Here is a 26,185-nt window from a genome sequence, read left to right as displayed (position 1 = left end):
TTTCCTTTGTTCTTATACTCCACAGATGAGTGAAATCATTTGGTATTTCTCTTTCTCTGCTTGGCTTATTTCACTGAGCATAATACTCTCCAGCTCCATCCATTTTGCTGCAAATGGTAGGATTTGCCCTCTTTTTATGGCTGAGTAGTATTCCATTGTGTATATGTACCACATCTTCTTTATCCATTCATCTACTGATGGACATTTAGGTTGTTTCCAATTCGTGGCTATTGTAAATAGTACTGCAATAAACATAGGGGTGCATCTGTCTCTCTCAAACTGGATTGCTGTGTTCTTAGGGTAAATTCCTAGGAGTGGAATTCCTGGGTCAAATGGTAGGTCTGTTTTGAGCATTTTGATGAACCTCCATACTGCTTTCCACAATGGTTGAATTAATTTACATTTCCACCAGCAGTGTAGGAGGGTTCCCCTTTCTCCACAGCCTCGCCAACATTTGTTGTTGTTTGTCTTTTAAATGGCAGCCATCCTTACTGGTGTGAGGTGATATCTCATTGTAGTTTTAATTTGCATTTCTCTGATAATTAGCGATGTGGACCATCTTTTCATGTGTCTGTTGGCCATCTGTATTTCTTTTTTGGAGAACTGTCTGTTCAGTTCCTCTGCCCATTTTTTAATTGGGTTATTTGTTTTTTGTTTGTTGAGGCGTGTGAGCTCTTTATATATTCTGGACGTCAAGCCCTTATCGGATCTGTCATTTTCAAATATATTCTCCCATACTGTAGGGTTCCTTTTTGTTCTATTTGTGGTGTCTTTTGCTGTACAGAAGCTTTTCAGCTTAATGTAGTCCCACTTGCTCATTTTTGCTGTTGTTTTCCTTGCCCTGGGAGATATGTTCAAGAAGAGGTCACTCATGTTTATGTCTAAGAGGTTTTTGCCTATGTTTTTTTCCAAGAGTTTAATGGTTTCATGACTTAAATTCAGGTCTTTGGTCCATTTTGAGTATACCTTTGTATATGGGGTTAGACAAAGGTCCAGTTTCATTCTCCTACATGTAGCTGTGCAGTTTTGCCAGCACCATCTGTTGAAGAGACTGTCATTTGGCCATTGTATGTCCATGGCTCCTTTATCATATATTAATTGACCATATATGTCTGGGTTAATGTCTGGATTCTCTAGTGTGTTCCATTAGTCTGTGGCTCTGTTCTTGTGCCAGTACCAAATTGTCTTGATTACTATGGCGCTGTAGTAGAGCTTGAAGTTGGGGCATGAGATCCCCCCTACTTTATTCTTCTTTCTCGTGATTGCTTTGGCTATTTGGGGTCTTTGGGGTTTCCATATGAATTTTTGAATTATTTGTTCCAGTTCATTGAAGAATGTTGCTGGTAGTTTCATAGGGATTGCATCAAATCTGTATATTGTTTTGGCCAGGATGGCCATTTTGACGATATTAATTCTTCCTAGCCATGAGCATGGGATGAGTTTACATTTGTTAGTGTCCCCTTTAATTTCTCTTAAGAGTGACTTATAGTTTTCAGAGTATAAATCTTTCACTTCTTTGCTTAGGTTTATTCCTAGGTATTTTTTTTTTTTTGATGCAATTGTGAATGGAGTTGTTTCCCTGATTTCTCTTTCTGTTGGTTCATTGTTAGTGTATAGGAAAGCCACAGATTTCTGTGTGTTAATTTTGTATCCTGCAACTTTGCTGTATTCCGGTATCAGTTCTAGTAGTTTTGGGGTGGAGTCTTTAGGGTTTCTTATGTACAGTATCATGTCATCTGCAATTAGTGACAGTTTAACTTCTTCTTTACCAATCTGGATTCCTTGTATTTTTTTGTTTTGTCTGATTGCCGTGGCTAGGACCTCCAGTACTATGTTAAATAACAGTGGGGAGAGTGGGCATCCCTGTCTAGTTCCTGATCTCAGAGGAAAAGCTTTCAGCTTCTCGCTGTTCAATATAATGTTGGCTGTGGGTTTATCATAAATGGCCTTTATTATGTTGAGGTACTTGCCCTCTATTCTCAGTTTGCTGAGAGTTTTTGTCATGAATGGATGTTAAACTTTGTCAAGTGCTTTTTCAGCATCTATGGAGATGATCATGTGGTTTTTGTCTTTCTTTTTGTTTATGTGGTGGATGATGTCGATGAACTTTTGAATGTTGTACCATCCTTGCATCCCTTGGATGAATCCCACTTGGTCATGGTGTATGATCCTTTTGATGTATTTTTGAATTGAGTTTGCTAATATTTTGTTGAGTATTTTTGCATCTACGTTCATCAGGGATATTGGTCTGTAGTTTTCTTTTTTGGTGGGGTCTTTGCCTGGTTTTGGTATTAGGGTGATGTTGGCTTCATAGAATGAGTTTGGGAGTATTCCCTCCTCTTCTATTTTTTGGAAAAATGTAAGGAGAATGGGTATCATGTCTTCTCTGTGTGTCTGATAAAATTCCGAGGTGAATCTATTTGGCCCGGGGGTTTTGTCCTTTGGTAGTTTTTTGATTACGGCTTCAATTTCTTTGCTGGTAATTGGTCTGTTTAGATTTTCTGTTTCTTTCTGGGTCAGTCTTGGAAGGTTGTATTTTTCTAGGAAATTTTCCATTACTCCTAGGTTTCCCAGCTTGTTAGCATATACGTTTTCATAGTACTCTCTAATCTTTGTATATCTGTGGGATCTGTCGTGATTTTTCCTTTCTCATTTCTGATTCTGTTGATTTGTGTTGACTCTCTTTTCCTCTTAATAAGTCTGGCTAGAGGCTTATCTATTTTGTTTATTTTCTCAAAGAACCAGCTCTTGGTTTCATTGATTTTTGATATTGTTTTATTCTTCTCAATTTTATTTATTTCTTCTCTGATCTTTATCATGTCCCTCCTTCTGCTGACCTTAGGCCTCATTTGTTCTTCTTTTTCCAATTTTGATAATTGTGACATTAGACCATTCATTTGGGATTGTTTTTCCTTTTTTAAATATGCCTGGATTGCTGTATACTTTCCTCTTAAGACTGCTTTTGCTGTGTCCCACAGTAGTTGGGGCTTTGTGTTGTTGTTTTCATTTGTTTCCATATATTGCTGGATCTCCAATTTGATTTGGTCATTGATCCATTGATTACTTAGGAGCGTGTTGTTAAGCCTCCATGTGTTTGTGAGCCTTTTTGCTTTCTTTGTACAGTTTATTTCTAGTTTTATGCCTTTGTGGTCTGAAAAGTTGGTTGGTAGGATTTCAGTCTTTTGGAATTTACTGAGGCTCTTTTTGAGGCCTAGTATGTGATCTATTCTGGAGAATGTTCCATGTGCACTTGAGAAGAAGGTGTATCTGTTGCTTTTGGATGTAGAGTTCTGTAGATGTCTATTAGTTCCATCTGTTCTAGTGTGTTGTTCAGTGCCTCTGTGTTCTTACTTATTTTTTGTCTGGTGGATCTGTCCTTTGGAGTGAGTGATGTGTTGATATCTCCTAGAATGAATGCATTGCAATCTATTTCCTCCTTTAGTTCTGTTAGTATTTGTTTCAGATAAGTTAGTGCTCCTGTATTGAGTGCATATATATTTAGAATTGTTATATCCTCTTGTTGGACTAGGCCCTTTATCATTATTTAATGTCCTTCTTTATCTTTTGTTACTTTCTTTATTTTGAAGTCTGTTTTGTCTAATACCAGAATTGCAACACCTGCTTTCTTCTCTCTGTTGTTTGCATGAAATATCTTTTTCCATCCCTTGACTTTAAGGCTTTGCATGTCTTTGGGTTTGAGGTGAGTCTCTTGTAAGCAGCATATGGCTGGATCTTGCTTTTTTATCCCTTCTATTACTCTGTGTCTTTTGATTGGTGCATTCAGTCCATTTACATTTAGGGTGATTATTGAAAGGTATGTACTTATTTCCATTGCATGCTTTAAGTTTGTGGTTACCAAAGGTTCAGGGTTCGCTTCTTTACTATCTTTCTGTCTAATTTAACTCGCTTGTTGAGCTATTATAAACACCATCTGATGATTCTTTATTTCTCTCTCTTCTTATTCTCCTCTTCCCTTCTTCATATGTTGTGTGTTTTGTTCTGTGCTCTTTTTAGGAGTGCTCCCACCTAGAGCAGTCCCTGTAGGGTACCCTGTAGAAGTGGTTTGTGGGAGGCAAATTCCCTCAACTTTTGCTTGTCTGGGAATTGTTTAATCCCTCCTTCATATTTAAATGATAATCATGCTGGATACAGTAGTCTTGGTTCGAGGCCCTTCTGTTTCATTGCATTAAGTATATCATGCCATTCTCTTCTGGCCTGTAGGGTTTCTGTTGAGAAGTCTGATGGGTTTTCCTTTGTAGGTAACCTTTTTTTTCTCTCTGGCTGCCTTTAATACTTTGTCCTTGTCTTTGATCTTTTTCATTTTAATGATTATGTGTCTTGGTGTTGCCCTCCTTGGATCCCTTGTCATGGGAGGTCTGTGTACCTCTGTGGTCTGAGAGGCCATTTCTTCCCCTAGTTTGGGGAAGTTTTCAGCAATTATTTCTTCAAAGACACTTTCTATCCCTTTTTCTCTCTGTTCTTCTTCTGGTACCCCTATAATGCAGAAATTGTTCTGTTTCAATTGGTCACTCAGCTCTCTTAGAATTCTTTCATTCCTGGAAATCCTTTTATCTCTCTCCGCATCAACTTCTCTGTGTTCCTGTTCTCTGTTTTCTAGTCCATTAATGGTCTCTTGCATGTCGTCCATTCTGTTTTGAAGTCCTTCCAGAGCTTGTTTTATTTCTGTATTCTCCTTCCTTAGTTCTTGCATATTTCTCTGCAAGTCCATCCGCATGGTTATGACTTTTGTTTTGAATTCTTTTTCAGGAAGACTGGTTAAATCTATTTCTCCAGGTTCCTTCTCAGGGGAAGATGTAGCAGATGCCAAAGCTCTCTGGGTTAGTCTTGTCTGGATCATATTTTTTTGCCTTTTCATGTTGATAGGTGCTATTGACTGTCAGCTGGGAAGGCCAAACTTTTCACTTGCTACTGGCCTTTCTTTACTGGGACAACTGCAACCCCTAGTGGCTTGTGTTGGGTAATTGTGTGTAGACTGGATCTTTGTGTCTTGCCCGGCTGGTATGGAGGTAGCGCCCCAGAGGCGTAATGGACGGCGGGACTGTTTGGCTGTTTACCTCTGTGAGAGGTCTCAGAGCTGTTGCCCAGGGGGTTAGTGCACCCGGTTTTCCCTGTAATTTCCAGCCACTGGGCTGTGACCTGTGTTGTTTCCGTCCAGCTATTACGTCCCTGTCCCTTTAAGACTTTCAAAAAGCACTCGCTTTTCTTTGTCACAGGGGCATCAGCTTTGGAACCCGCTCAGAGGTCTTGCTGCCCTGTTTCCCTAGTTTCCAGCCCTCCGTGCATGCACTGTGTCTGCGCTCTGGTGCGGGTGGTTGGGGCTGGGTGTTTAGCAGTCCTGGGCTCCCTCTCCCTCCCTGCGCTCCGATACCTCTCCTCCCACCTGGAGCTGGTAGGAGGTGTGCTCGGGTCCCGCTGGGCCAGGGGTTGTATCTTACCCCTTTCACCAGGCGCTGGGCTCTCACACGTGTGGATGTAGCCTGGCTGTTGTCCTGTGTCTTCTGGTCTCTCTTTTAGGATTAGTTGTATTTGTTGTATTTTCAAAAATATATATGTTTTTGGGAGGAGATTCCCACTGTCCTACTCACTCTGCTATGTTGGCTCCACCCCCCCCCAGGATTTATTTTAATGGGTGAAATTTAGACAAAGATAACAAATATTAAAAAACCAAGGATAAGAGATGCAAGGTACTGTAGCAGAAATATACATTTTTAAACCTGAAACACTATTTATAAACCACTAATAACAAACAGATATGCAAAAAGTCCTGGCTTTTTGATAAAATGAACTCTGTGACCTTCTGGTATTGAAAATTGTCAGGAACCAGTGAGATGGTAACTGAGAAAAATGTCACAATACAGATGGATTCTTATAGTGTTTTTCTTATGAGGATACTAAAATTTTAGGATTGAGTAACTTTAACAGATCCCAAAGGAATATCAATTTCTCAATATGAATATGCTTCTCTGTGATACACTTAGAAACATTAAACTCTGTGATAAACAAAATAATAACCCATATGACAGTTTTCTGTTTGACCTCTGAGAGGACATATTAGTGTGACCCTCCATGTAAATGAGGTTAACAAAACTTTACTACTATGTTCACTGTAATACAAGTCACTGATGTATACTTTGACAATATAAGAAAAGGATAGTAAGTGGGTTAAGATATGATTATAAGACAATGACAGCTCATATAATGGTTTAAATTTCCCTGAAATTGTATAGTGTGGTAAGATGTAGATGTAGTTATTACACAGTACTCTGGCCAAATCCCCCTATATTCCTTATTGTCTTCCCGACACTGAAACAGGTTAGTCAGTTCCCATTTATCATTATATTCACCCTGTTTTTCTCTATCGTACAACTTAGAAGAAAACAAAACATATCATGTACTCATGCCTGTATCAAATGTGGAAAAATTAAAGATGGCCCAAGAAGGCTGTAATTTCCATTAGCTACTGTAGTTGATTTTGTGACTTTTGTAAAAACTCAGTATTGTGTGTCTGTTCTATGTGCGTGTGTGTTATATGTGTTATATATGTATGTCTGTATCCATCTGTATATTTATCTACCTACCTTTCTTGCCTGTCACTATATTTGCCTCAAAGACTGTGTCTGCGCTCTGGTGCGGGTGGTTGGGGCTGGGTGTTTAGCAGTCCTGGGCTCCCTCTCCCTCCCTGCGCTCCGATACCTCTCCTCCCACCTGGAGCTGGTGGGAGTGTGCTCGGGTCCCGCTGTTCATTTTTTTCATTTTTGCTGTTCCAATGTCTATTCTAATGCTGGGTATATATTAAACAATTAATAATAAAACTTAGTGGGTAAATATTAGTGATTGTAATATTAGAGCAGTGGGCAAATGATCTTCAGGGATCTTTCCTAGGTTGCAGTAAAATGTTTTCTACTGACTTTGGGGCTTGGCTAAGCTAGATGTTAAATGTTTCTCCTTGGGGTATCACTGGCAGAACAATAATGCATTTAACATTTTTATTTTTGCTATCAGTCTCTATTATCAACCTTTTTTTGCAGCAAACCATTTCTTCAGAAGAAAAGTTGATGCTCTCAAGTGCCTCTTGTATAGAGCTGGGCAGAGATAAAATATGATGATGAATAATGATCTTGACCACAATCCCAATGACCAGATAGAGGAAGATCAATTAAGAAAATCTGAGTCCAGAAAGAAGAAAAAATATGAGAAATAGGATTTACAGTTATTTCCCAGCAGATAAGACCATAGAAGTTTTAAGGCCTAATTCTTCTTCTTTTTTATCTAAGGCTACTTGTAACTATGCCACATACACAGGGAATATAAAATCCTAAGGTCTCTAATCTACACCAAATCTAGGAGATTAAATGTAAATGAATTTAAGCCATATTTTCTAGTGACTTGTATGGAAATTGTGTTTCCTTGACTGAAGTCATGCAGAATAATAACTAATTTCTGTTATTAGAATGGAAGATACTCTGATTTGATCAGGCACACATATTAACTGTTTTGGATGGTAATGGTCCACAAATAACAAATGTTACCTAGATTGTAGTTATTCATATTTTTTACTGCAAAGAAAAGTTTTCCAGTCTTTCTCCCCATAGTCATGGAATATCTTGTTGTAAAATATGTCTTTATTATATTTTATTTAATATTTACATTAATCTTATAAAAAATGTATAAGCATTATTTGGAGGAACTCTTATTATGGAGAACAAAGAAGTTCTGCTCTTGAATTTAGTGACATAAACATTGCTTTCACAAGTCCCAGTTAAGAAAAGAGCTCATTTTCAGATACAAGGGAAGGGCGCAGAACTCTCGGTTACTTTGCAGTTCTTGTGCTACAGCCCTCCTTTACAGATGCTATGGTGCCCTCACCTGATGCATGTCCTCCTCTTATGGAACCAATGGAAACCTCATACAATAAAAAAGACAAAGCAGTCACTGAAATAAAACATGTTTAGAAGCACCACAAATGGAATTTCCACAAAATAAGAGCATACGTAAATAAATAATTTGCTCATGCATATATAAGACTTCTTATACAAATTACATGTATTTGTAGTAATTAATTATGGAAAATTCTTAATCTTACAACTTAATGGTAAAATGGGAGCTTCAGAGTCAGAAAGTCTAGTTGGCAATGGATATACCTCTGCTGTGATCTGTGAAAAGGTTACCTTGTGTGTGAGCCTTCAGAGTAGACTAATATTAAACTAAATCCTTTAAACAAATTTGTGGTAAGACACCTATTCTCTGTTGTTACATGTGTAATGATAAGTTTAGCTATGTGAGTTCTTCATATATGAAGTCTATTTAGGACAAAAATTCTACCTGATGTTAGAGATTTCCAGTTTCTTAAAATACACCTTTAAAGATCAATATCCTTTTGCAAATATAAATAATGTTTAAAACTCAGTTTTCATTCATAGTTTCAAAAACAAATCACAATGCTAAAATATTTTGCCTTTATATTTTTTAAGTGCTCAACTGTTCACCAACTATTTCTGTGATCTGGTTCCTTTCTCCTAAGATAGCAACCTGACATAGATGATACTTACAGTTCTGTGTATTTCACATTCACATCTCATATGAAATATTAAAGCAACCATGAAGGTTCCCCTCATGTCAAGAAGGCCAGTAGGCAGTTCTTCCCTTTTCCTCCATTAATGAAATTGAGTTAGATTATACTTTTCAATACATCTGCAACAGAACTCTATGACTTACATATAGTCGTATATGAGATATAACATGTGTATGTTCTATACCTATAAATATACATATGTATGTGTGGGTACAAACATATCTGTTATACATAGCTACAAATACTATACATTTTAAGCACTCACACACTGATCAAATTGAAACAGACATAAATGCAAATTTGTGTTGAAATGTTTTATATAATAAATTTACTTATATATAACATGTATCTCTTGCATAGTTATATTATTAAACATTATAAATATTTAAAATAATAATATATTATTTAGGAAAGTATAACCTAATCATAAGGCTCCATGGGTGGTTTGGGTGTTCACTGGACCTAAATGATCAGTACCCCAAAATAATAAGTTCCAATTTTTAAATAGTTGATTTCTGCCTGAAAGTATATTTTTAATAGCTATTACTTATGATCTTTGACATCATTTTTTTCATGTTAAAATAGGAATTTTGTACTTGTCAAATAGTTGTTGAAAGAATTAAATTGATTAGGTATAAAACTAGGCAAATTATATTTCTTTGGGGGAAAAATACCAGTAAAGTATTAAACATGTGTTGAGAAATATATACAAAATATTTATGACTCATTTGTTGTGCTCAGGTTTTTCTCCTATTTTAAACCATTGCTTTCAGTTACTGTTGTAAAGTAAAATACTTGAATTTTTTTCAGTTTTAAGCTAACAAAAAATATCTGAGCTTTATTTAATTACCTTTTTTCTTCCTGAGATGATCAGCTACTTTATAGATGTGATTAAAGTAACTAGTAATGTGTGCATGAGATTACTTTGTTACATCTGTTCTGAAAAGTAGTCAAGAAATTTTTATTTTACATTTGTTTGTAGATTGATAGATGCTCAAAACATGTTTATCTATGGTTCTAAAACTTGCTAACTTGGATTGAAACATAATTTACAGGCAGCTTCCTCAAGCAGAAGAATAACTTAATTTTTTTTCATTGAGGTACAATTAGCATGCAACATTATATTTGTTTAAGGTATACAAAATGATGATTAAGTGTTTGCATATACTGCAAATGATCATCACAAGTCTAGTTAACACCCGTCACCATACATAGTTTCAAATTTATTTTATTGTCATGAGAACTTTTTGCAGTTTTCAAACATGCAATATAGTATGAACTTTCATCACCATGCAATATACTACATCCTTATAACATTTATTTTATAACTGAAAGTTTGTACTTCTTGACTCCCTTCATCCATTTTTCCCATCTCTCACTCCCATCTCTGGCAGTCACCAATCTCTTCTCTGTATCTATAAGCTCATTATGTGTTTGTTTGATTTTTTTTGGATTACAAATATAAGAGGAATCACACAGCATATTTCTTTCTCTGTCTGACTCACTTCACCAAGCATAATATCCTCAAGTTCCATCCATATTATTGCAAATGGCAAGATTTCATTACTTTTATGGCTGAATATTATTCCATTTTATTTACATTTGTATATCACACATACACAGTGTGATATTGTAACACAGTGATTTCATTATCTAGTCATCTATTATTGAACATTGAGTTTGTTTCCTATCTTGACTATATAAATAGTGTGGCAGTAAATATTGGATCCATATATCTTGTTGAGTTAGTGTTTTCATTTTCTTTAGATAAATACCCAGAAGTAGAATACCTGGATCATATGCTAGTTCAATTTTTAATTTTTTGAGAAAGTCCATTCTGTTTTCTATAGTGGCTGAACCAGTTTACATTCCACCAACAGTGCATGAGTGCCCCCTTGTCACCACACCCTTGCCAAAAACACTTGTCTTTTTGATAATAGCTATTCTAATATGTGTGAAGTGATACCTCATTGTGGTTTTGATTTCCATTTCCGTTTTGACGTTCTGATTTCCATTTCCATTTGACGTTTAGTAATGTTGAACATCTATTCATGTGCCTATTGAACATCTGTATGTCATATATATAAAAATATCTATTCAGATTTCTGCCTATTTTTAATCAGATATTTTATTTTTTTTTGCTATTGACAGATGTAAATTCTTTATATATGTTGGATATTAGCCTCTTTTCAGATATATGATTTACAAATATTTTCTCCCATTAATAAATATCCTTTTAGTTTTATTCATATTTTCTTTACTGTGCAGAAGCTTTTTAGTTTGTTGTAGTCCCACTTACTGATCTTTGCTTTTGTTTCCTTTGCTTTTGATGTCAAATCCCAAAGTCACCACCAAGACCAATTTCAAGGAGGTTACCATCTATTTTTTTCTCCCAGGAATTTTATGGCTTCAGGTATTACTTTCAAGTGCTTAATCTATTTTGAATTAATGGTGTAAGATATGTATATTGTATAAGATAGTGGTCCAGTTTTTTCTTTTTACATAGGATGTCCAGTTTTCTCAACACCATTTATTGACAAGCCTATTCTTTCCCCATTGTTTATTCTTGGCTCTGTTGCCATAAATTAATTAAGCATGTATGCATGGGTTTATTTGTGAGCTGTCTACTCTGTTCTACTGATCTGTGTGTCTGTTTTTAATGTCAATACCATACTGTTTGATTACTGCAATTTTAAAATATAGTTTGAAATCAGGGCGTGTGATGTCTACAGATTTCCTGTTCCTGTTTCTCAAGATTGCTTTGACTACTCAGGGTGTATTGTAGTTCCATACAAATTTGAGGATTATTTGTTCCATTTCTATCAAAATGGTCACTGGAATTTTGGTAGGGATTGAAATCTGTAGACTGCTTGGGTAGTATGGACATTTTAATAATATTATAGAAGAACAAATTTTAAAGGTAAAAGTTTCCAGTCTTCCTTTAACCCACCAATGTAAATAAAACAAGTAATTCTTTTTTCCCCATTAAAAATCATTATGATCATACTCTGTATAAGATACTAAAGGGTGAATCAAATTCAAAGATATATAGGATTAAGAACTATCTTAAAACAAAGTGGATTAGGGGAGTGGTTCCTGCTGCATGGCAAGAGTGGAGAAATTTTATGAGTATTAGAGTTAGGGAAACTAAGGAATTGTTGATAGAGGAAATGGCATTAAAACTAAGTTTGTAAGCCAAATCATAGGGCTGACAAAGTTGAGAGTAAATTTAGAGCGGCTGAGATGAGATTTATGTGATACTTAGAGAATGAGAAGGTAGGATATGTGAAATGTTGGTATGAGCAGAATATGGAAATTTTGCTTACTTTTGTTTTGTTTTGGGCCAAGTTTGTTACTCAGGAAGTGTAACATAAAGGAGTGTGAGCAGCAAAAGAACATAAACAGAGGTGAGCTTTAGATACCATATCTTGGAATGTATAGAGAAACTTGGAATAGAGAAAACTTTGGAAATGTGAAGAGACTGAAATTAGATGATAGTATGAGGAATAGAAAGAATATTTTCATGAGAAATCTGAAGAATTAATAAGACATAGAGACATAAATTAGAAGTTAATGAAAAGGACAAGTCAAATTTGACTTTGAGGATTTCCAGTCTGATACAGAATAATACAGAAATAAATAGTTGTTAAGAGAAATACTCTCATTTTTACCCATTTAGTTACCTTTCAATATTTTTTGTTCTTTCTGCTTTTTAATTAATATTTCTACCTATTATTATTTCCCTACTCTGAAGGCTGTCCTTTCAATATTTTTGGTAGTGCAATTCTGCTGATGATAAATTGTTTCATCTTTTTATGTCTAAAAAAGTTTTTATTTTGCCTTCATTTTTGAGAAAATATATAGTTTTAACATGGAATTCTTAATTCAAAGTTTTATTTTTTTAATCCATTATTTAAAGATGCTACAATACTGTATTTTCACTTCTTTTCTTTTGAATGAGAAACATGATCTTTGGTCCTCTATATAGTGTTTTTCTCTTGATTTCTTTTAAAGGTTTTCTCTTTATCTCTAGTTTTAGCAATTTATCATAATGTCTCTTGTTGAGTGTGTGTGTGTGTGAATGTGTTCTGTGAGCTTGTTGCATATATGGATTTATAGTTTTCATCAATTTGGAAAACTTTTGACTATTAGTTCTTTCAAACATCTTTATTGACCTTGCCCCCATACTTTCAGAACTTAAATTATACATAGATCGGGCTACTTAAAATTTCCTCACAGCTTTGTTTATTTTAGATAATTTCTGTGGCTGTGTCTCCAAGTTCACTAATTTTTTTATCTTGCAAAGTACACTACCATTAATTTAATCCAGGGCATTTGTAATTTCATACATATGTCTCACACATTCATTCATATGACTCATAAATCTTGCTCCAAGGTATGAAAATTTGGTCTTTCCTATTACTTTCCTGCTTCTATTTACTTACAAAAAGTACAAAATATAATTATAATAATCATTAAAGTCCTTGTCTGTTAATTCCAATATATTTGAAAGTTCTGGGTTATATTTATTTCCTTATGAATGTTCACATTTTCCTGTTTGTTTTTTTTTATTTTGCATACCTGATCAATCTGTATTGACTTCCAGACATATTGGGAATTTTAACTTTTTAGGTGCTAGATACATTTTCATTCCGATAAATATGCTTGAGTTTTGCTGAGGGATGCAGTTTAGTTATCTGGGAGCAGTGTGATCCATTTGAATCCTGATTTTTAAAATTTTGTGAGGTCAGATTGGAGCAGTATCAGTTTAGGTCTAATTAGTCCTTACTACAGAGGCAAGACCCTTCTTGGGAATATTGTGGTTATCTAGTCTGGCTGCTGAAAAGAGGTACTATTTCTAGTCCTGTGTGAGTACTGGACACTGCTTCTTTTAGATCATTTGAGATAGATTCTTTCCTAAAGATTTTGTAAAACCTTTAAAATGGAGATTTATTTTATAGCATATATTCCATCTTGGTGAATGTTTCACATGCATTTGAACAGTGATTAGATTCTAGTAGTAGTTTGTAGTATTCTGTAAATGGCAGGTTAGTAGAGATGGTAAACAATATTCACCCAGTTTTATATGCTTACTTGTTTTTTTTCTCTAAACACTTAATGAGATGGAGTGGTAAGAACTCCAACTATGATTGCAGATTTGCCTCATATTCTGTTAGTTTGGTCAGTTTTTACTTGATGCTCTGATATTAGGTATAAAAATAATTAAGACTTATATCCTCCTAATGAGTTTATCACTTTATTATTATCAAACTTTCCATATTTACACCTGTTAATACTTCATGTTTGAGCTCCATGTTCTTTTTGTCTGATGTTCATAAAGTCACACCAAATTTATATGTTTTTTTAAACATGAATTTATGATGTATTTTTGTTTTCTGGTTTTTTTTTTGAGAGGACATCTCTCATATTTATTGATCAAATGGTTGTTAACAATAAAATTCTGTATAGGAGACTCAATGCACAGTCATTAATCAACCCCAAGCCTATTTCTCAACAGTCTCCAATCTTCTGAAGCATAACGAACAAGTTCTTACATGGTGAACAAGTTCTTACATAGTGAATAAGTTCTTACATGGTGAACAGTGCAAGGGCAGTCATATCACATAAACTTTCGGTTTTGATCACGCATCATGAACTATAAACAATTAGGTCAAATATGATTATTTGTTGGATTTTTATACTTGATTTATATGTGAACCCCACATTTCTCCCTTATTATTATTATTATTTTTAATAAAATGCTGAAGTGTTAGGTAGATGCAAGATAAAGGTAGAAAACATAGTTTAGTGCTGTAAGAGGGCTAATGTAGATGATCAGGTGTGTGCCTATAGACTAAGTATTAATCCAAGCTAGACAAGGGCAACAAAACATCCACGGATGGAGAAGATTTCTCTCAAAATAGGGAGGGTGAGGTTCTAAGCCTCACCTCTGTTGATCCCCAATTTCTCACCTGATGGCCCCCCTGCAACTGTGCCTGTCTTAGGTTGTTCCTCCCTTGAGGAATCTCACCCGTCTCTGGCTAACCAGTCATCTTCCGGGGCCATACAAGGAAATGTAAAGTTGCTAAGTGAGAGAGAAGCAATATTGTTTAATTGCATAATATTTTTCATCTTATTTTATACAACTGTGTTCAACTATCTTTTCTTAATATTTTATGATCATCACTCATTGGCAGCACAAAATTACTACTTGTTATTTTATTTATTTATTTATTATAGAGGCATAGTTGATATAAAATCATATTAGTTTCAGGTACACAACACAGTCATTCACTGGTTGCCCACATTATTAAATCTTCACCCCAATTACTGCAGTCACTATCTGTTAACATAGGAAGATATTACAGAATCATTGACTATATTATTCATTCTGTACTGTCATACCTGTGACCAACTTTTATTATGATTGAGAATTTTTGTGCCCGTTTATCACCCTGTCCCTCCCCGCCAACCCATCCCTTCGCTTCCTCATGGTAACCACCGGTCACTTCTCTGTGTCTATGAGTCAACTGATATTTTTTCAGTTCATTTTATTTTTAGATTCCACAAATAAGTGAAATTACATGTTATTTGTCTTTCTCCACCTGGTTCATTTCACATAGTATAATACCCTCTAGGCCCATTCATGCTGTTGCAAATGGCAGAATGTTTTTCTTTTTTATGACTGAATAATATTCTATTGTCTATACATACCACTTCTTCTTTATCCATTCACCTATTGATGGACATTTTGGATGCTTTCATATCATGGCTAAAACAAGTATTATACTTACCTAGTGAAGTATAATAATGTGGCAATAAACATAGGAGAACATGAATCTTTTCAAGTAAGGTATTTTGTTTTCTTTGGGTAAATTCCAAGAAGTAGAATTATTGTGTCAAATGTTATTTCTATTTTAAGTTTTTTTGAGGAATCTGCATGCTGCTTTCCACAATGGCTGTGCCAATTGACATTCCCACCAACAGTGTAGGAGAGTTCCCTTTTCTCCACACCCTTGCAAACACCTGTTATTTCTTGCCTTTTGTATAGTGGCCATTCTGACTGGTGTGAGGTGATACCTCACTGTGATTTTGATATGTGATGTGAAGCATCTTTCCTGTGCCTCTTGGTCATCTGTACTACTACTTTGGAAAAAATGTCTGTTCAGGTACTCTGCCCATTTTTTAATCAGGTTATTTGTATTTTTGGTATTGAGTCATATGAGTTTTTCGTATATGTTGAATGTTAACTCCTTATTGGATAAATCATTTACAAATATATTCTCCCGTATTGTGGGATGACTTTTTGTTCTGTTGATGGTGTCCTTTGCTGTACAGAAGTTCTTTAGTTTGATATAGTCCCACTTGTTCATTTTTTATTTTGTTTCCCTTGCCCAGGGAGATCTTTCCATAAAAAATTGCTCATGCTTATTATGTTCAAGACATTTTTGTCTGTTTTCTGCTAAGAGTTATGGCTTCCTGTCTTACATTTAGGTCTTTAATCCATTCTGAGTTTACTGTTACGTATAGGGTTAGACAGTAATCCAGTTTCATTCTCTTGCATGTAGCTGCCCAGTTTTCCCAATACCAGTTATTGAAGAGTTTGTCTTTTCCCCACTGAATAGTCATGGCTCTTTTATCATATATAATTGAGCATATATGTATGAGTTTATATCTGGGCTCTCAATTCCCTTCCATTGATCTGTGGGTCTGTTCTTGTACCAGTATCATACTGTTTTGATTGCTGTAGCTTTGTAGTAGAGCTTGAAGTCAGGGAGTATAATACCCCAGCTTTGTCCTTCTTTCTCAGGATTGCTTTGACTACTTGGGGTCTTTTGTGGTTCCATATGAATTTCAGGAATATTTGCTCTGGTTCATTGAAAAAAATGCTGTTGGTATTTTCATAGGAATTGTATTGAATTGGTAAATTGCTTTCAGCAGGATGGCCATTTTGACAATATTAATTCTTCCTATCCCTGAGCTTGGGCTACATTGCCATTTATTTGTGTCTTCTTTAATTTATCTCATGAATGTCTTACAGTTTTCAGAGTACAGGTCTTTCACCTCTTTGGTTAGGTTTATTCCTAGGCACTTTATTCTTTTTGATACAATTATAAATGAAATTGTTTTCCTGATTTCTCTTTCTGCTAATTTGTTGTTAGTATATAGGAAGGCAACAGATTTCTGTGTGTTAGTATTGCATCCTGCAACTTTGCTGAATCCAGTTATTAGTTCTAAAGGACTTCTTATTTAAAGCAGACTGAAAAATTTTCATTTTAATTGGAGTGTATAGTCCATTTACATTTAATATAATTATTGATGTGATCTTTTTTAAGCCTATCTGCTTTGTATTCATTTTTTTAAGTCTACCTGCTTTGTATTCATACCTGTTATTTTTATTCTGTTCCTGCTTTCTGGAATCTCTATATGTTTTTAATATTGCTTTTGATTTAGTATTTTAGTATTACATTTATTCCTTTTATTACCCTTAATCGTAGTAGTGTAATATATTAAATTACACTATATACTATAATCAATTTATTTTTCTATGTTCTTAAATACAGTTACTGATTCCACTATCAGGCATCTCAGATAGAAACCTCACACTCCTGGGCTTTCTTTAGTGTACCTTTTAGTGTACCTCCAATCCAGTGCTCACTTTATTTTTGTTTTCCCAAATCTTTTAAATCCAAGATTTCTTCTTTAAAATCAGTCAAAAGCCTGCCATAGTTTGAGATCACATCACCTTACCTAATGAAGTATAATAATCCCATACCTATTTTGTCTTCTCACTCCCTCACTTCCAGTGTATTATTTTAGGTTAATGTTGAAATTCAAAGTCTGACTATAATAAAATGGAAGATCATGTGACATGTGAAGTTTAAATAATTATAAAACAGGTGTAAATGGATCTGTTTGCCTTGCAGAGCTTGTTCTATAGTGGAGACACTACTGTCAGTAAAGAATAATGAAGAGAAAGGAAGGTAAATTGGGGTGAAAGACTACATGTACTGAGTGCAGGGATTTATGTGTAAGGATAATGCATAGTATCAACAAATATGAAGGAACTGAAGGCTGGTAAATGGGCTAGAGGGACTCCTGAGTCTTAGGGGAAAAAGAAGATGCCATCTGGAGAAAATCACCTTCAGTTGTTACAGCCTTTCTTTATAGGCCCTTAATCTATTCAATTTCATGGTGATTAGCATATAGTGAGTGTTCAAATGGTTTAAGTAGAAGGATATATAAGTTACTAAAGATGGATAATTAAGCATGTTTTTTACTTGTTTAAGCAAGAAGTTTTTGTTTGTGTCTCATTTCACTGGGCCCAAGATTTACCATATATTCCCCCTACTGTGGTAAAGAGAACTGAATTTCTCAAAGGAAAATATTTCTGGAATAGGCTTGTTGAGAATTTGAGGTCATTGCCAAAAAGTGAAGGACATCGAAAATGCATAAATTGAAGACTGACAGAAAAAAATTATTGAAAGGCTGAAGGCATCTTGAGCAACATGACATTTATACAGTGGCTATATAAACTTAAATGGTATGTCATAGGATTCCAGTAAATCAGAACATTAACTTTGAAATGTTTTCTTTCAAAAATATTGTGTGTCTATTATGCTAATTATAGAAATTAAAAGGTGATATTAACAAATCTATGTTATCTGAATTAATGTAAGCATTCTTAAAATAAAGTTCCAAATTAAATTCAAACATATTCATGCTCTCCCAAGATTGCAATATCCCTATGATCCGATAACTTTCTAAGACTTCAGGTACATTATCATATGTATTTATTCATCCAAAATCAATTAGAGTATTGAAACTATTACCAACTGGATACTGAAATGGAAATATCCTCTGGGATATCCCAGTAAAGTAGAAATAACCTTTCCCTTAACTTACCTAGATACATGTAAAAATTGTCTAATCCCCTGTCCATTGTATGAGACAGGTTCCTCTTTGCTTAAATAGCTTTGAAGCCTTTAAAGGGGAATTGGTGATGGCATATTTTTAATAGCTTTGAAAAGATACTTCCCCATTCTTAAATGAGCTTCTCTTTTCTCTGTCATACTACCTCCACTCTTCAAGACTTAAGTCAAGAATCACCTTTTCATAAACCTTGCCTTTCCTAATAATCCTGGTAAAATTAATCACCACTTCTTTATGGTCCCATTGTGTTCTCTGAGATGTCTTTCATCAGTAATGTGTGGTCTTTCCCCTCAGGATGGAAGCATTCAGTCCCTAGTTTTCTGCAGTGCTGCCTGCATAGATTTAAAGCTGGGTCACTCTCTGTGGATTGCCCTCAGGTACCTCACCCAGGGTTACACTCTCATTCAGTTGCATCCTCCATCCAAAGACTTGTTAGTGTGGGGGCAGGAAAAAAAAAGAAAGAGAGAGAGAGAGAGAGAGAGAGAGAGAGGGAGGGAGGGAGGGAGGGAGGGAGGGACGGAGGGAAGGAGAGGGAGGGACTGAGGGAGGGATGGGGAGAGAATATCTAAAAAGATATCTCAGCCCCAGAATATTCCAAGGATCTAATGAATCTTCTATTGCTTCTGCATCACAGTTATAATTCTTCCTCTGACCAGTCCTTCTCAGTCCTTTAATGGAGAAAATTATTAAAGTACTGTCCAATAAAGACCCTGAATGCAAATTTCCAATCTCAGTGTCAGTTTTCTGGGGCACCCAGTCTAATATAACCTCTCTCTTAAACCCAAGCAATCCAGTGATCTCTGCCCCACTGAATGAGAAAGGGACTTACATTTATCTAGGAATTGTGATAAGTGATTTGTATGCCTCATTTCCCTCAATCCCCTCAATAAATCTGAGGTACAGGCTCTTCTCTGTGTTGCACAGCCCTCTCCATTCTCCCCCAACACATTATACATGCTAATCATAATACCCCCTTTCTTCTTCCCCACCCTTATCCCTCCCTACCCACCCATTCTCCCCAGTCTCTTTCCCTTTGGTAACTGTTAGTCCATTCTTGGGTTCTGTGATTCTGCTGCTGTTTTGTTCCTTCAGTTTTTCCTTTGTTCTTATACTACAAAGATGAGTGAAATCATTTGGTATTTGTCTTTCTCCACTTGGCTTATTTCACTGAGCATAATACCCTCTAGCTCCATCCATGTTGTTGCAAATTGTAGGATTTGTTTTCTTTTTATAGCTGAATAATATTCCATTGTGTATATGTACCACATCTTTATCCATTCATCTACTGATGGACACTTAGGTTGCTTCCATTTCATGGCTATTGTAAATAGTGCTGTGATAAACATAGGGGTGCATCTGCCTTTTTCAAACTGGAATGCTGCATTATTAGGGTCAATTCCTAGAAGTGGAATTCCTGGGTCAAATGGTAAGTCTATTTTGAGCATTTTGAGGAACCTCCATACTGCTTTCCACAATGGTTGAACTAATTTACATTCCCACCAGCAGTGTAGGAGGGTTCCCCTTTCTCCACAACCTCACCAACATTTGTTGTTGTTTGTCTTTTGGATGGTAGCCATCCTTAGTGGTGTGAGGTAATAGCTCATTGTGGTTTTAATTTGCATTTCTCTGATAACTAGCGATGTGGAGCTTATTTTCATGTGTCTGTTGGCCATCTGAATTTCTTCTTTGGAGAACTGTCTGTTCAGCATCTCTGCCCATATTATTTTTTTTTTGAGACAGCATCTGACATATTTATTGATCAAATGGTTGTTAACAACAATAAAATTCTGTACAGGGGACTCAATGCACAATCATTAATCAACCCCAAGCCTAATTCTCAACAGTCTCCAATCTTCTGAAGAATAATGAACAAGTTCGTACATGGTGAACAAATTCTTACACAGTGAATAAGTTCTTACATGGTGAACAGTGCAAGGGCAGTCATCACAGAAACTTTTGGTTTTGATCATGCATTATGAACTGTAAACAATCAGGTCAAATATGAATATTCGTTTGGTTTTTATACTTGATTGATATGTGAATCCCACATTTCTCCCTTATTATTATTATTATTATTATTATTATTATTAGTAGTAGTAGTAGTAGTAGTAGTAGTAGTATTTTTAATAAAATGCTGAAGTGGTAGGTAGATTGCAAGATGAAGGTAGAAAACATAGTTTAGTGTTGTAAGAGAGCAAATGTAGATGATCAGCTGTGTGCCTGTAGACTATGTGTTAGTCTAGACAAGGGCAATAAAAAAACACCGGATGCAGAAGATTTCTCTCAAAAGAGGGGGGATGAGGTTCTAGGCATCACCTCTGTTGATCTCCAATTTCTCACCTGATGGCCCCCCTGCGACTGTGCCTGTCTTAGCTTGTTCCTCCCTTGAGGAATCTTACCCATCTCTGGCTAACCAGTCATCTTCTGGGGCCATACAGGGAAATGTAAAGTTGGTAAGTGAGAGAGAAGCAATATTGTTGAAAAGGTTAGTTTTTACTTCTTTGCAGATTTATGCCCTGTGGCTTCTATGCCCAGCATTTGTCTTGAGGTATCTTTACCACTTGTAAGAATTATGATACTTGGTAATTTCGATATGAGGCATGAATTCTACTTAAGGGTTATAATTAGCAAGGAAGAAGAAAAACTGTAGAAGTAGCAGATGGAAGAAAACATGGGAAGATTGATTATTTCTTTGACATATCTTCTTGTAGAGTAACATAAGCATGTATAGGTTTTAAACTACTAATTAAATTGAATACACACATTAACATAATAAGAATACAGCTATGTAACCAAAGCAGACCTACAATTAGCAGCCATCTCCAGTGAAACCAAGAAAACCAGTTAGGCACCCTAGGCATTTGTGAAAACTTATCAATGATATGATGGATATTGTCTAACTGAGTTTGAATAGTTTGAGAAAAATCAGACAAATTAAAACAACACATTCCTGGGAACTGTTCACATCCCTTATGTTCTGTTAACAGTAGATAGTCTATAGTCAAACGATTTTGGAGCGCTGCAACTTGCATTTCTCCTAATTCTTGGTTGAGTTCCAACAGTATAGATCCAGTCAAATTTGTTGTTTTACTGTATGCACAGGCAAGCTTAATCTATCTTCTTCTTCATTCCAATGGCAAGTCCAGGAACCAGTGGGATGAATGCAGCTACAACTGCAAGAGCGCCAGGATCTTTGTTGAAGTTTTTTGATGATCATCTTCTGGAATGACTCTTCCAGAGGATGTTGATGTTGGAAGTTCTTCTTCATATCATACCTTAATTCGTTTTCTGGGTAGCCAAATTAGGCTTTGATCCTCTGTATAAACACAAACAAATCCTTTGCCCACACTTTGATATGACCTTTCTACCATTGTGAAGAACTTATTGGACATCACCACACAGGAACTGCTTTTTCTTAAGAAAAAGGAATATTATCAGAAAAATGTTCTTCCATAGCAGATCATCTGACACCCTTTAAATGATCAAAATTAAGGATATGTAAAGCATGCATTAATCATTGATTTGCAGTTAGTTTTATCCTATCAGGGAATAATCCCCCTTTTCTTTCTCTTTTATTTTGTTATCATTAATCTACAATTACATGAAGAATATTATGTTTACTAGGCTCTCCTCTATACCAGGTCCCCCCCACAAACCCCATTACAGTCACTGTCCATCAGCATAGCAAAATGTTGTGGAATCACTACTTGTCTTCTCTGTGTTTTACAGCCCTCCCCTTTCTCCCACCACCCATTATGCATGCTGATCATAATACCCCCTTTCTTCCTCCCCACCCTTATCCCTCCCTACCCACCCATTCTCCCCAGTCTCTTTCCCTTTGGTAACTGTTAATCCATTCTTGGGTTCTGTGATTCTGCTGCTGTTTTGTTCCTTCAGTTTTTCCTTTGTTCTTACACTCCACAGATGAGTGAATCATTTGTTATTTCTCTTTCTCTGCTAGGATTATTTCACTGAGCATAATACCCTCTAGCTCCATCCATATTGTTGCAAATAGTAGGATTTGTTTTCTTCTTATGGCTGAATAATATTCCATTGTGTATATGTACCACATCTTCTTTAACCATTCATCTACTGATGGACACTTAGGTTGCTTCCATTTCTTGGCTATTGTAAATAGTGCTGCGATAAACATAGGGGTGCATCTGTCTTTTTCAAACTGGAGTGCTGCATTCATAGGGTAAATTCCTACGAATGGAATTCCTGGGAAAAATGGTAAGTCTATTTTGAGCATTTTGACGAACCTCCATACTGCTTTCCACAATGGTTGAACTAATTTACATTCCCACCAGCAGTGTAGGAGGGTTTCCCTTTCTCCACAACCTCGCCCACATTTGTTGCTGTTTGTCTTTTGGGTGGTAGTGATCCTTAGTGGTGTGAGGTGATATCTCATGTGGTTTTAATTTGCATTTCTCTGATAATTAGTGACGTGGAGCATCTTTTCATATGTCTGTTGGCCATCTGAATTTCTTTTTTGGAAAACTATTCTGTTCCTCTGCCCATTTTTTAATTGGATTATTTGTTTTTTGTTTGTTGAGTTGGGTGAGCTCTTTATATATTTTGGATGTCAAGCCTTTATCGGATCTGTCATTTACAAATATATTCTCCCATACTCTAGGGTACCTTTTTGTCTATTGATGGTGTCTTTTGCTGTACAGAAGCTTTTCAGCTTAATATAGTCCCACTTGTTCATTTTTGCTTTTGTTTTCCTTGCCCGGAGAGATATGTTCAAGAAGAGGTCACTCATGTTTATATCTAAGAGATTTTTGCCTATGTTTTTTTCTAAGAGTTTTATGGTTTCATGACTTACATTCAGGTCTTTGATCCATTTTGAATTTACTTTTGTGTATGGGGTTAGACAATGGTCCAGTTTCATTCTCTTGTATGCAGCTGTCCAGTTTTGCCTACACCATCTGTTGAGGAGACTGTCATTTCACCATTGTATGTCCATGGCTCCTTTATCAAATATTGATTGACCATATATGTCTGGGTTAATGTCTGGAGTCTCTAATCTGTTCCACTGGTCTGTGGTTCTATTCTTGTGCCAGTACCAAATTGTCTTGATTACTATGGCTTTGTAGTAGAGCTTGAAATCGGGGAGTGAGATCCCCCTTCTTTATTCTTCTTTCTCAGGATTGCTTTGGCTATTAGGGGTCTTTGGTGTTTCCATATGAATTTTTGAACTATTTGTTCCAGTTCATTGAAGAATGTTGCTGGTAATTTGATAGGGATTGCATCAAATCTGTACATTGCTTTGGTCAGGATGGCCATTTTCATGATATTACTTCTTCCTAGCCGCGAGCATGGGATGAGTTTACATTTGTTAGTGTCCCCTTTAATTTCTCTTAAGAGTGACTTGTAGTTTTCAGAGTATAGGTCTTTCACTTCTTTGTTTAGGTTTATTCCTAGGTATTTCATTCTTTTTGATGCAATTGTGAATGGGGTTATTTTCCTGATTTCTCTTTCTGTTGGTTCATTGTTAGTGTATAGGAAAGCCACAGATTTTTGTGTGTTAATTTTGTATCCTGCAACTTTGCTGTATTCCAATATCACTTCTAGTAGTTTTGGAGTGGAGTCTTTAGGGTTTTTTATGTACAATATCATGTCATCTGCAAATAGTGACAGTTTAACTTCTTCTTTACCAATCTGGATTCCTTGTATTTCTTTGTTTTGTCTGATTGCCATGGCTAGGACCTCCAGTACTATGCTACATAACAGTTGGGGGAGTGGGCATCCCTGTCTAGTCCCTGACCTCAGAGGAAAAGCTTTCAGTTTCTTGCTGTTCAGTATAATGTTGGCTGTGGGTTTATCATAGATAGCCTTTATTATGTTGAGGTACTTGCCCTCTATCCCAATTTTGCTGAGAGTTTTTATCATGAATGGATGTTGAATTTTGTCACATGCTTTTTAGCATCTACGGAGATAATCATGTGGTTTTTGTCTTTCTTTTTGTTGATGTGGTGGATGATGTTGATGAATTTTCAAGTGTTGTACCGTCCTTGCATCCCTTGGATACATCCCACTTGGTCATGGTGTATGGTACTTTTGATATGCTGTTGAATTCTGTTTGCTAATATTTGATTATTTTTGCATCTACATTCATCAGGGATATTGGTCTGTAATTTTCTTTTTTGGTGGGGTCTTTGCCTGGTTTTGGTATTAGGCTGATGTTGGCTTCATTAAATGAGTTTAGGAGTATTCCCTCCTCTTCTATTTTTTGGAAAACTTTAAAGAGAATGGGTATTATGTCTTCTCTGTGTGTCTGATGAAATTCTGAGGTAAATCCATCTGGCCTAGGGGTATTGTTCTTTGGTAGTTTTTTGATTACCGTTTCAATTTCTTTGCTCATACTTGGTTTGTTAAACTTCTGTTTTTCTTCCTTGGTCAGTCTTTGAAGTTTGTATTTTTCTAGGAAGTCATCCATTTCTTGTAGGTTTTCCTGCTTGTTAGCAGATTTTCATAGTAGTCTTTAATAATGCTTTGTATTTCTGTGGAGTCTGTCGTGATTTTTCCATTCTCATTTCTGATTCTCTTGATGTGTATTGACTCTCTTTTCTTCTTAATAAGTTTGGCTAGAGGCTTATCTATTTTGTTTAGTTTCTCAATGAACCAGCTCTTGGTTTCATTGATTTTTGCTAGTGTTTTATTCTTCTCAATTTTGTTTATTTCTTCTCTGATCTTTATTATGTCCCTCCTTCTGCTGACTTTAGGCCTTATTTGTTCTTTTTTTTCCAGTTTCAATAATTGTGATGTTAGACTATTCATTTGGGATTGTTCTTCTTTCTTCAAGTGTGCCTGGATCACTATATACTTTCCTCTTAAAACTTCTTTCGCTGCATCCCACAGAAGTTGGGGCTTTGTGTTGTTGTCATTTGTTTCCATATATTCCTTGATCTCTATTTTAATTTGTTCATTGATCCATTGATTACTTAGGAGCATTTTGTTAAGCTTCCATGTGTTTGTGAGCCTTTTTGTTTTCTTTGTAGAATTTGTTTCTAGTTTTATACCTTTGTGGTCTGAAAAGTTAGTTGGTAGAATTTCAATATTTTGGAATTTACTGAGGCTCTTTTTGTGAGCTAGTATGTAGACTTTTCTGGAGAATGTTCCATGTGCACTTGAGAAGAATTTATATCCTGTTGCTTTTGGATGTAGAGTTCGATATATGTCTATTATGTCCCTCTGTTCTAGTGTGTTGTTCAGTGCCTCCGTGTCCTTACTTATTTTCTGCCCAGTGGATCTATCCTTTGGGGTGATTGGTGTGTTGAAATCTCCTAAAACGAATGCTTTGCATTCCATTTTCCCCTTTTGTTCTTTTAGAACTTGTTTCAGATATGCTGGTGCTCCTGTGTTGGGTGCATATATATTTATAATGGTTATATCCTCTTGTTGGACTGAGCCCTTTATCATTATGTAGTATCCTTCTTTATCTCTTGTTACTTTCTTTGTTTTGAAGTTTATTTTATCTGATATTAGTACTGCAACCCCTGCTTTCTTCTCTCTGTTGTTTGCCTCAAATATGTTTTCCATCCCTTGACTTTTAGTCTGTGCATGTCTTTGGGTTTGAGGTGAGTCTCTTGTAAGCAGCATATAGATGGGTCTTGCTTTTTTATCCATTCTATTACTCTGTGTCTTTTTATTGAT

The sequence above is a fragment of the Manis javanica genome, chromosome 2, assembly GCF_040802235.1.
Source record: "Manis javanica isolate MJ-LG chromosome 2, MJ_LKY, whole genome shotgun sequence".
NCBI lineage: Eukaryota > Metazoa > Chordata > Mammalia > Pholidota > Manidae > Manis > Manis javanica.
This window is presented reverse-complemented; position numbering follows the sequence as displayed.